The following is a 12,961-nucleotide window of genomic DNA, read 5'->3' as shown; positions in this document are numbered from 1 at the left end:
AAGTGCTAATTAAGGTAACATAAAAATTAAAAGAGCTTAATGGGAAGAATGGTGAGAATTGAGTCAATTACCTGCATTATCATGGGATGCTATAACTCCCAGTCACAAGAGCTGAGGCACAGCTAAAGAGGACTTTCACTCTTGGGCCAGGAGAGAGGAAAGTCATGCCTTTTCTACATGAGCATTTTTAACAATAGCAGCAGAAAAGACATAGCTCTAAAAACTCCCCTGGGTCTACCAGGCTTGAGGCAGGGGATAGAGGATTAATTAGTCCATGCCACATGCTCCCCAAGATACTGCTGCATCTCAGGAAAATCTGCATTGCCAAATTTAATCTTACTGATGTGCATATTGTATTTTCCTATGTAACTTTGTTCAATTATTGCAAACACATGTTTTCAAACAAATGGAATCTCCTACCCTTAAATGTTATCTTGTGATAAAGCTGATTCTGATTAAATTCACACCTAATGAGATTTTCAACTCCTGTGGGTGTAGTGATTCGTAAAGGCAGTGTAACAGTCAACACCTGCAGTGCACAATATATTTTTTTTTCCCCCCCCAAAGAATCTCCAAAACACCTTCAGTGAGCTGAAGTGGCCAGGCTGGTAATATGAGGCACTGATACACAAGGACAGGCTTGTGGCATGGAGCACAACCCTAATATAGGGGACCGTATTGTGACATCAAGGAGCTAGAAGAAGTTTGTAAAGGTCTTTAGGCATCACAGGAGCAATCAAGGGACTGCTTACAACAGCAACGGGCAACATCTGGTTTGAAAGATAGATCCTGTGTTTTATTCTTATCTGCATTTCTCTGTGATTTTAAACAATGGCATAAAGATGAGCTGCTAGCACATCCATTGCGCGTGTCCTCAGCAGCAGCTATGTACCATTGACTAAAAATAGCATTGACATTCAGGATTTGGGGTAGTTCTAGGGACTTAGTTTCCCAACTAGTGTGAGTGAGAGATTACAGCATTTCACATTTTTTCCAGTCCTGTATACGTGCAAATTTTATGCAGGGATGTATGAAATTCCCTTCCAGTTCTCCAAAGGAGGTTCTACAGCACTTCACTATGGAGGGTTTTTTTTTAAAACACAGAAAATATCATGATAAATTAAAAAAGGGGACTGACAGAAGTAAGAGATGTGAAATCATTCACATCTAATGCCAGCACAGCATTTCGTCATTAAAAAAAAGCATACTGCAGGGCGTATACCACTGAATACTGTGGCATCACAGATGATGGAGATGTTGTGCAAGTCACACTGTAATGAAAATTATTGATGATGAAGCATTGGATTATATTTCCAGCCAGTGGTTTAAATGATCTTTTATTTCAGTACAGATCCAGAAGCAAAACACAGCACAGAGATGTAAACCCCAGGGAGAAGCATTTTGTATAGCTTCAGATCTACTTAAGGTTCCAGAAGAGACAAAGCCAAACTTTCCTTAGATAGGAGGTGGTTGTTGTGGGAAAAGTACAAGAGGCAAGAGGACTTCTTCACTCTTGGATATCCTTGTTGGAAACCGCAAGAGACAGTCATGGAAATCTTACTTCATGTATGCTCTATTCCTTACAGTGCAGCCATTACTGGCTAATCCTAGAAATAAGGTAATAAACTAGACAGAATTTTAGTCTGAGCCAATATGGCCATTTTCATGTACTAATCATCCAAATAATGATCTCAAGCAAGGTGAAAAGAATTCTTAAAGACACATGGTAGGGTCCCATGCTCCCCTAGGGCCCTATGGGGTCTACAATCAGCAGATGAATAAATTCAAGTTTCACTCATCAGGGTCATGAAATGATAAAAAGTTGCCTACAAGAAAGCTTCGTAACATCCCACAGCCTATTCTGAGCCAAAGCAGAGTACATTTACTAGTGTTTTGTCTGGACTGGTTGTAAAATGTGCCAAGTACTTGGATTTCTGCCACTTTCCCTGGGAGATTTTACCACAGTCCAAGAAGACTTCAGTGTTCCTTAGAAAGCCGTAACCAGTATTTGGGGTAAAGTTTCATCTTCTTTTTCCTTATTGTCATAGGGAAGTCTGAAGTGTGCATGGAAATAATGGTTTCAAACTTGATGTGAAGTGGAAAATAATATATGACTAAACAAAGATGAAAAAGAAGTGTTATAAAAAACTTGTATCCTTCCCTGAATCCCCTATCTCCTACATCCAATTGCATCCACCAAATGCATGGAGTTCTCATGTGCTGGGAAGTTGAACAAAATCAGTGTCATGTGCAGCCCTGAACTGGTATCTGCTGGAGTCAGTCAATGGGTAAATACCAGCTTGAACAAGGATGACAGAAGCCAGAGCCCTTGACCAGCTGAACGATATTCAGACAGTGGATAGCATTGCAAAAGGTTACTCCTTCACCCTACCCTTTCCCAGGTTGCCTTGCTCATTTTTTTTCTCAATATTTTATGAGAGACTCTAACTCAGTAACTGTTATTCCCAGCTGCTGCAACTTTATTTCTGAAAAAAACATACTCTGAATATGAATCAGTGCCATGTGCAAGAGCGGGTCAATTGTACGCCAAAAGCAAACTAGTAACTGCCTGGGAGAATCCAGCAGCTAGTGATAGAAGTGTAGATGTTTTAATTCTACTGGAGACCATAGAATCATAGAATACCAGGTTGGAAGGGACCTCAAGGATCACCTGGTACAACCTTTCTGGCTAAACAAGATGACCCAACACCCTGTCCAGCTGAATCTTAGAAGTGTCCAATGTTGGGGAATCCACCACTTCCCTGGGGAGATTATTCCAGGGGCTGATTGTTCTCACTGTGAAAAATATTCCTCTTGTGTCCAGTTGGAATCTCCCCAGGAGTAACTTGTACCCATTACCCCTCATCTTTTACATGTGACTCCTTATAAAAAAGGGAGTATCCATCTTCTTTGTAGCCACCCTTTAAATATCGGAACGTGGTGATAAAGTCTCCCCTAAGCCTTCTCTTCTCAAGGCTGAACAAACTAAATTCCCTCAGCCTTTCCTCACATGACAGGCTTCCCAGTCCCTTGATCATCTTTGTGGCCTCCTCTGGACCCCCTCCAGCCTGTGTACATTTTTTTGTAGAGCAAGGACCAAAACTTAACACAGTATTCCAGGTTAGGCCTGACAAGCACTGAGTAGAGTGGGATGACCAAACTCAAGCCTCCAATTTGCCCAAGCTGCAGATTTTCACTGTGAGGGCTGGAGTATGACCAGTGCTTGGGACCAATCCTCATCCCAACTGCTGAAATACTGCATGTGTAGCACAGCCCAGGCTAGAGGTGTTTTGCACTGCTGGAACTTTCCCTAGAGTTAAGCTGTTTAGATACAGTTAAATGCTATAAAAAGAGCAGTTCTTAGTAGATCTCTGCTCAAAATGGCTTAGAGCTCAAGAAATCAGCTGTCAAGGTTTCCGTGCGGATGAGAGACAAGAGCTCAAATCCCTGGTTAAACTCAAATCTCAGAAAGGACATATCATTCCAATTCTTTATTTTCTCATCTTGATGTATCTTTACCACTGTAGCTATTCCCATCTCCTCCCCAGTGCAGACACATTAAAAAAAAAAAAAAAAAAAAAAAAAAAAGGATAAAAATATCCTGTAAGATGATCTGTCCAAGTTATCTGTCCTCTTCCTCGTGAAACCCTGTCCTCTGCACCTCTGGACAGCCCTACGGCCCAGTGATGGGGTGTCTCTCTTCCATGTCCTATTCTGCACAGTGAATCCCTCTGGCCCTCTGCCAAAAAAAGGTCAACAAATTCAGGCTCCATTGGATCTGGTGAAATATGCTACAGACACCGGTATTTTGTAGAGCACCACTTCTGCCACCATCCTCTTGTCTCTTAAATCAGGCTCTCTTAGCTCATGGGCCTCCCTGACTGCAGCAGTGCTGGCCAGGGGTGGGCAAATCGCTGCTGCTCCTGGGTAAAGCAGGAGGTCTGCACACTCAGCGCGTCCCCAAAGCTGAGACTTGCATCCACAGCACCCGTGTGAGCACAAACCCACTGCCACATGCTCATTTCTCACCCAGGCTGTTTCACTGCAGCCCAATAGGGACAGCATATAATTCTACTTTGCCTCGTGGCTTCACCCCCTTGCACAAGCGCAGCATTCACGGGATCACCCACAGTCCCTCCCTCATTCATTCTCAGGGCATGAGTCTCTTCCAACTCGCCCTGTATTGTATCATTGTAACTCCATTGATTTCACAGGAACTAATCCTGATTTACAGAGGGTAACTCAGATCAGGCCCCTTTTGACTAAAGCTCCACGTCTAAAAGAAAAATACCTTCAATCAATCTTCAAGGCTTTAAAACAAAGCACACTTTAAAAATGGCTGTACCAGGAATTCATATCCTGCTTTCCTCTGACTGTAACTATCATTTTGACTTAATAAAACGTGACAGTAAAGTTTAAGGATAAAAGAAAATGCTTCATCTTTCATTTTAAAGAAAAGAGATGCCTTTAAAAAAGACTGAAAAAGGAACCTCCTGTAAAAGCATTAATTCTTCTATTTGGGATCTTTTGTGATTGGCACAGATATGATTTTATTAGAATGGGATACCAGAGGGAAGAAGAGCCTTGGAAAGAGGTGGACATTAAAGTATTCAAAAAAAGTACTGGAAGAATAAGTGAAATAAATATAAACATTATAAAGCAAGATAGCTCAGCAATGCGGCTATGACAGGCTGGCACAGGCAGCTCTGCCCTAGAAAACAGAGATCTCCAAGGCCAACAAAACCATGGTCCTTTATTCATCCACCGCTCCTTGCCCTCCCCTCCCACCCTCACCAGCTGGAATTCATCCCACCGGTCTGGTTCCAAGGACCATTCCACACTATCGAAGAAAAGCACAGCTTTTCCCTCTGTCCCATGCTGCATCCATACGCTCAGCCCTCAGCTGGGCCTGTGCTGGGGAGATGGATCTGTCTCACAGCTGAAACATGGCACACCGCGCTTGCATGTCCAGACACCAGATCTCATGTGAACCCTTAGACTGGGCTCCTGCATACTGAGCTTTTCTCATTTACTTACTTGTGAGGCAAATATATGGGAATGGTCAAAATACTGTTCAGATGAAAATCTGTAAAGACATCTTGTTTTGCTTTAATTAATTCACCCTACAGTCTTCTGATGAATTGGTGAGCTCACTTCTAACTTCATGATGGTTTACATGCTGCAGCTCTTGTTCTGACTGGGTTTGACCATGCTCTCATGTGCCCACCTTGTTCAGGGCCTTCCATGGCCTCCACCAGCAACATCATCTGTGAGCCTCATGCTGAACTCACTCTCACAACACCCCAGGAAGACAGAAACACATTTTCATGCATATAATTCAAGGGTTATCTTTTTAAAAAACCCTACAATTCAGCAGCAGGGTGGATTGCAAGAGCATGCAGGTAATATGCTCATCTTGAGCTCCATGCTGATCACCCTCGCAGCTCCTGCCTCGCACAATCTGCAAGGGACCAGTTGCAGTATCACAGTAGGCTTTATATCAGGAATAAAACAATTGAGATCTCACCACACGGGTCACTTTATTGCAACCCTTCTGTTATCTAGATCTATATAAATAGCTAAGGTAACTCTTTGCAAAGGAGAAATCAGTTTAACTTAATATAGTTTGGTTCATGGCTTGTGAAGACTGTAGTGGAGCTGAACAGTAATAGTCTGTAGTTTGATCTTCTTAAGGCTATATCCCACAAGACAGTGCACTTTGGGGCATTTTATTTCTAGACCTCTTTCTCATTGCTGTTCAAACCCATCCAGGACTGGTCAAAGTCCCAATCCAAGCCCACAAAACACAGTGGGATGATCTCGTTCAGATCAGGTAACAGAGACAAAACTCTTAATAATGGCTCAGTAGAAAATGAATTCAGTGAATTCATTGGTGTCAGTCTGCTTCTTTATGGACTGGTGTAATCCCTCAATGAGCCATCAGCCACCACTTGGCTACTTGGCCTCCGTAGCGCAGTCACTGGCTGCATGGTCCTGGAAATCGCAGTTTCCTCACCTTTAGAAGAAGCCCTCCAGAACAGGAACCTATTATAGAAAGCTTCCATTAAATAAAACTGATTCAACAATAAAAGCCTGTGTAACAGAGCAAAATATACTGTACCACTGGGTTCCTGCCAAACCCAGTGGGCATAAATAAACACCTGCTCTGCTGACACTCAAACCTGCTTTTGAACAGTGCTAACCTGACCACACATTGAGTGCGTCCCCAAGTGCTTCAAGAGGCTCTCCCCAGAGGGCTCTAGATCTTTTTTTTTTATTGGCTACACATAATATAAAGACATGAGAGGTTTTGTTAGCATTTGTTTGGGATATGAATTTAGCACTTGTGAAAAGGTGCCTTGGAGTCTGAAGTCTTCTGTTTATCCAAAGACTGTATTTGGCAATGAAGGCTTACACTCATTTATTTCCCCGGTGTTATGTCTCCACCGATATCTAGAAGACTACCTCTACAGTGCAGATGGAAAGACCTTCTATTTGCTGTTCACAGAATGGCCTCTCTGAGAGACTGTCAACAGTATCTGTCAAAGTGGAGGTATTTTCAGTAATTCTGGGACCTGGACTGACTATGGAATTGTTTTTCATGTGCTCCATCTGTGAAACACAGAGACGAAGGCAGAGACTAACACAACAGCAGAATGCAATGGATGCTATGGTACTTTGTATGACTGCAATTCAGACACAAACTTTACTGCAGCCTAGATTAAAAATCAGGAGCTCCTGGCTCCCAGTCAAAGTTGCTCCATCAAAAGAGGATGAATGAGTGTAACACAGCTCAAGAAAGGTGTCATCCCAGGGCTCACAGGACAGCAGCAACACAGCAAGATAACAATTCCAGAGGCCCTGCCTGCAGCAAGGGAGTGTGCCCAGGGCTTGACACCCCTTGCAGTGCAATTGCCTTTCTCGCTGTATGCGTGATGTAGAGTCCTCTGCATGGGTGCTTCAAATCCAAGGTGTCTGACATGCTGTTTACATGCAGATCAGCTATATAATGCAAGTACAGTAGATTCAGCATCAGACTTACTGCAGATAGTCACCTGGTTGCAAAGACTCCTTCTGGCTTGAGGTTTGGTACTCAACTCATAGCTCAACAGCCTCTAGCTGTTGCAGAAACCCTGATGCAGCAGCTTTTCTTCAAGTTGCTCCCCTGCACAATGTGGGAATGGTTTGTAAATGTGCAAATTAGCAGAGCCACAGCCCCTAACACCACAGTGTGCAGACAATGTCATTCCGACACTGGTGCCTGACAGTCTGGAGATGCTCCTCTATTTGCAGTGATTTCCAGGCGTGTGGCATTCCTGCTCACAGACCTCTCCACTGAAGCTGAGACACTACAGCTGGGGAAACTGAGGCAAGACACAACTCTGCCTCAGTCAGTAGTAACCATAGGCACTTTTTGGTAGAGACAGAACAAGAAGTAAACTCCTCCTGACTCTTCCAAATGCTTTTGCTATAGGACTTTTTTTTTGTCTCACAGTTTAATATGAAAACCAGAAATGTTACTGAATTTTTGACTTATTAGAGTACTAACAGTTGTTCCACTGATGCTAGTTTTTTGTTCAACTCTGATTAGAGGGTCCACTGGAGACATCCCATGGGATTTTTAGTAAGGAAGTTAGCAGCAATGGTTCCAAATTGTATCAGACCTAATATACGTTAGTAACTTGCAAGGTTTCTCTCTTCAACACCATGAGGGCAAGCGAGGGACAACTGCAGTCCCCAGATTGTATCAAGCAGATAGACAATCCTGATAAACTACATAGCAGCCACTATGGTGACCATGTGACCACACAGGTGGGAAAACAGTAAGAATATCAAATTAAAAACAAAAAAACACTTAATTCTCCTTTGACCTGAAGCAATCTCGGAATTCAAGTCTCCAGCAGACAAAAACAGCCATGAAATCATCACACCAATCAACCCGCTGCCTGAGAGTCAGCCATAACCTAGGGGCTTGACATTCTCTATAGCCTTGTTTTTTCAGTTTAAAGACTCCAGCACTAGCTGCAGGGCTACAGCTCCTACCACCCACCCTGCTTTTGCTCCACCCCACAAATCCTCTTGGATCACTCACACAGCCGCATGCACCGGGGTCAGAGGTGGTTGCTGCATGTCACAAACCCATCTCATCCCTCCCAGCAGCTCCTTCCTCTGCTGCTACATTGCAACAACAGGATGAGAAGAACTTTTTCTTTTAGTGCTTGCCCATGCAGGAGAAAAAAACCACAGCTTGTTAGTTTTCGTCAAAGATTTGTGATTACCTGGTGCCACCTAACACATACTCATAGCTTAACTGTAACTCTAGAAGAATAAGCATAAAGCATCGCTGTAGCACAACCCCAAGTTTCAGCCTGCTTGGAAGCAAGAATATATTTTGCTGCAGCATCTTCTTGGCACTGCACAGCATCATTTATCACATGGAAATCTTTGGCTAGAAGGCATTCAGACAGCCTATATATGCCCCAAATCTGAACAGACAAAATAATAATTGTCAGCCAGACAGCTTTTCTCATATTTCTTGCAACATCAGTTACCTGTCGGGCTCTGTTAACTCCTCCTCTCGTTGGAGCAGCAGGGCTACTTTGGTCTGCCCCGACTCTCGCATTGCGCTTGGGATACTGTAGAGGAGAGCAGCTCTTCCCAAAGCTACCCGGCTGCAGGACAGCCCTGAAGGGAAGCAGTGCAGAAAATATACAGCTCACAGATGACAAGTTATTACAGACTGCAGTGTGTAAACAAAATGGGACTAATACCTCGTCTGCTGAAAACAACAGTGACATCCATTTTCTCCCCCAAAATATCTGGTGATCAACAGCTTCTGAAAAGGCTGAGCTGAATTCTCCTCTTCCTCCAAACATCCTACACAACTTCTCTGATACCAGGAGTCTGGTACTGTGTTACCTGCTAAATGAAGCCCAGCAGCCTAAGAACACAGGCATTACTATGATGGGTCACAGCAACATCCTTTTAGAGCTTTTCTCACAAATGATACTTAGGCTGAGGAAAAGTGAAGCAGGACGAGTGACCTTCAAAAAGCCCTTGGCTACATTCTTTTAATGAACTCCAGTCATCATTTGCACTGTCCACTTTACCTAAACAGTACACAGTACGGTCCCCATCCTGTAAGATGCCCCTCTCCCTAAATTCCCAAAGTCACCAAGGTGATACAGGATTTAATGTAAACCCTATGATTTATGACTTAGCTAAGCAGCTCTATGCTGGAATGGAAGGGAAGAATATCTGAGACTGAAAGCTGGGATCATCCTCCACACTCATGTTTTCTGACAAATTCAGATGTCCAGCCAAAACTGGACATTTGAATCTTCTCCTATCAAGCAGGAGAAGCAGCCTGCCAGCAGACGCCCCAGCCCCAGGGTGCCAGCTCTCCTCCTCAGAAATGCTTTAAAAAACCCAAACAGTCCTTTGGACAGAAACATTGTCATCACCTTCCAGGAGGCAGGGTCTGAGCAAGCGTTTGGGGGCTGATATAATTTTAATACACTCTGAGGCCAGGCTTTCTGGAGAAGATGAATTATTTGTAATGAATTCCAATCACATGGCGCTCCAGCCCCCGCACCTTCATCCCGCATATATAACCAAATTAGTTTAGGAGATGTAAGTTATTCAGGGACTTAGCTGTTCAGTGTGGCCTTGGAGGATTTGCTCTCATTATGGCTTTTATGCAAATTCTGTCCTCCAAATCTCTTCTGAATCAATTATTACTAGATTAATTTAAACATGTCCACCTGGGGTGCCTGTATATCATGTGCCTCATGTTAAAAAGTAAAAAGGACGATAATGAATTCGGGAGGTGACTGAAACAGATTCCTGCTTTGTGGAAATGTGACCTTTTTGCATAATGTCATAAAAGAAAGAAGTTCCCTCAAGAAACATGGCAGATAGGGTCGTTTGTTGGATCAGCTGGGCTTTCAATCACTCTTTGGAAATTAGCATGATACAATAAAAAATTAATAAGAAATTAAAAAAAAATTACTTTAATGCTCTAGACTATTAAAGTCTTCGATGGACTACTAATTGAAATGTAATGCTTAATTTTAAGCAATGCCATTTTATTAATGGTAAAAACTTGAATTAATGTCATTAACCAATGTTAATATTACAAATCCCCTGAGGGATAACAAAGCAATTATGTTATTCACAGAACTGAAAGGGGGGAAAAAAGACATAGTCTGTACAGGGCTGCACTAAGGCGGAAGAGACTGCTTCCATCTGCATTTCCTCTGCTGAGAAAGGGGGTTTGTTTGTTTTTTTGAGCAAAGGGGAGGGAGAGGAAGAGAAGAATTTGCGCTAAGCTAATTATTGCTGATTTTCAGGCACATAATAGCTAGAAAATTGTTCTGTTACTCAAACACCATACTGTGGGGATCCTGGAAAAATAATTTGGGAATGAGAAACTGATTACAAACCCTTCTTCTTGGAGTCCTCCCCTGTGTGCGCTTGGATCCTGACGCATGCACCAACAGCCTGATGGAAAAGGCTGATGCAAATAGGCGGCCCCCCACCTGGCAGTAAATGGCATTATGGAGCTGTGCTGGTTTGCATTTCTCAGGGATCACCAAGACCACCTTCTGTGGTACTGAACGCCCTCAAGTCCACGCAAGGGCAGGTGCTTTTATTTTATATAGTTTAGCAAGTTCAGCATCTTGTCAGATCCAGTGCTCATACAGCAGGATAGATGGGGTTAGCCTTAATTAAAGAACCAAAACCAACACCCTTGCCAACTGGCAGAAGTCACAGTGCCCAGAGGGGCAGGAACCTTGTATGGTGCTGGTATAACACTGCATTTTTCCCCAGAATAACCATGTTTGAGATAAATCCTGGATTAACCATTTTTTTTATTGCCTGGCTGATAATTTGGAGACAATGGGGAGATTCAGCAAGCCAGAGCATGAAGATTTCCCCAAGGAGCTACAAACCTTGTTATTCTCAGAATCCCAAAGACTTTTGCTTTTTATTTTCAATAAGTATTCCAACGCACCCAACACATCATTGTCAAAATCCACAACTAACACAAATGCCTCTTTCAGTATGCACTTTTAAAGGTAGCCCGTCAAACATGTCACAAATTCGCAAACAGTGTTAGTCCATGGGAAGAGATATGAAAATTAGTTTCCTCTGTTTCATGTAATGTGCCAATGCTCTTCTGTAAACCAGCTTTCAGGATGCTCAGGAGATTCTTCTGACACTGTCCAGTCAAGCACTTTTTAAAAATTAAGTTCATCTTCTTCTTAGAGGAAAAAGGAAAGCATTGACACTAATTACTACCAGACTTCCTATTTATGTTGTGCAAGGTGTAAAACCTCGATCCTAGCCCAAAAGAAATCAGATGAGAAAAGGCCAAGGCTTACAGTGGAGTGAGAATCTGCTCCTGCCTTTGGCTGGATATAATAACAGGGATGCATACTTGGTGGCTGAGACCAGGGTGTCTTTCTTTCAAGCACGGAGCACCCAAGTGCCTCTTTATGTTTCCATTCAGGATATAGATACAGCTGTAAAACACAGTGAGATTTGGGGGTTTTACTTAAATTGATATATTACCTAGCAATCTTATTATAAATGGAAGAGTGAGCAAGACGAAGAATTACTGCAAAGTTTCCACTGTGCTTACCAATGAGGTCCTGCACATGGCAGGCTTCAGTCTATGGAGCCAGTTATGCTCGACAGCACGATGCTTTTTCTCCTGCAAATCATTGTGTTTTGTCTTCCAGTAATGGTTTCTCTCTTACTTCTTGTCTCCCCCATTTCCTCAAAGAACAACATTAAACATCCTGTGAAATATCTCCAAAGTCCATTCTGTCACTCTTTCATCTTTTCTCCCAACTCCCCACTCCCAAATTGAAAACAGAGGGAGGGGAAGACACCGAAGACACCAAGGTCAAGGCAGTGAGACAAAGTCAAATTCATGCAATCATTTAAAACCACACACTATCAGACCATTACAGAGACATGAGACGTTACGGATTGCAGCTTAATAGATCGCAATGGAGGATGATGGGGGAGAGGAGAAGATAGAAATGTTCCTTCTGGGTTGAGATTTGCTGATTAAAGTGCAGGAGTGGGCAGGGGACACAACAGTATTTGTGTTCATAAAGCCAAGACTTACTTCTCGGTATTAACGGACACACCACTGTCGCCAGACGCAATGTTTTGTTATTGCGTGATTAATTGAAAGTCACATGCAATGACTTATTACAGGCAGGATAAAGCTGTCACTGGAAAGCAATTCTTCACAGTAATTCCTGCCAGTCTCTACAATTTGAAATTGTATACCCTGTTACAGACACAAGCACAAATGCATTACATATCTTTATATAAATAACAGTGACTAACAACGGCAGTCTGAGGTAATCTCTGTGGGATATGAAATAGAGAAAAAGGTAAGACAGAGAAATTGCCTTCAAATATTAGTAAGCTTGTCCATGCTAATCTCCATCAAATGAGCCATTTCTCTTTTGCTCTAAAATAAAAACTGTTCCTGCTGGAGACACATAAAGTATGATAAAAGGACATGTTGTGGCATAAATGACAACTAGAAGCCTTTCTTCTTCAAAAGGCCACTAGTTCTAAATCTTAAAAACTTATCTTGATCAAGACTAATTAAACTTCGACACAGTCGCTTTATCACTTACTTAGGTCAGTAAGTATCAGTAACCGGTCCAGCTCACTTTTTTTAAAGCCTCCAGATCAAAGACTCTTTTATATTTCTTTTGGCAGCAGCAAGAAGATACCAAATCATTAATTTTCTCCGTGCATTTTATTTCAGTCAGAATCACTCCATTCAAAATACAATGTGGGAAAAAAAAATCTACAGTGCTCAAGGGAAAGGACACAGCTCAGGGGAATATAGGTGCCCAGAAAATAGCACACATCACTTATATTTTGTGTATGACAAATTCACAGCTGAATTGCCAGTAATGGTACA

General features: G+C 42.5%; 1 protein-coding gene across 8 annotated transcripts in view; it reads right to left on the bottom strand.

Moving 5' to 3' along the window:
- Nucleotides 1–12,961, bottom strand: part of SEMA5B (semaphorin 5B) — a 270,332-nt gene that overhangs the window by 134,201 nt on the left and 123,170 nt on the right. The window contains exon 1 of one of the 8 annotated variants that reach the window (XM_009968587.3): nucleotides 11,648–11,777. The exons of the other annotated variants lie outside the window; for them this stretch is intronic. The gene's annotated coding sequence lies outside the window, so the exon portion shown is untranslated. Of the gene's footprint in view, nucleotides 1–11,647; nucleotides 11,778–12,961 lie in introns of those variants that run through there. 8 annotated transcript variants of the gene reach the window in all.

The sequence above is a fragment of the Tyto alba genome, unplaced genomic scaffold, assembly GCF_018691265.1.
Source record: "Tyto alba isolate M040663 unplaced genomic scaffold, T.alba_DEE_v4.0 Super-Scaffold_7, whole genome shotgun sequence".
In the NCBI taxonomy this organism is placed as follows: Eukaryota; Metazoa; Chordata; class Aves; order Strigiformes; family Tytonidae; genus Tyto; species Tyto alba.
Note: the sequence above shows the minus strand (reverse complement) of the source record. Positions and strands in the feature narration are given on the sequence as shown.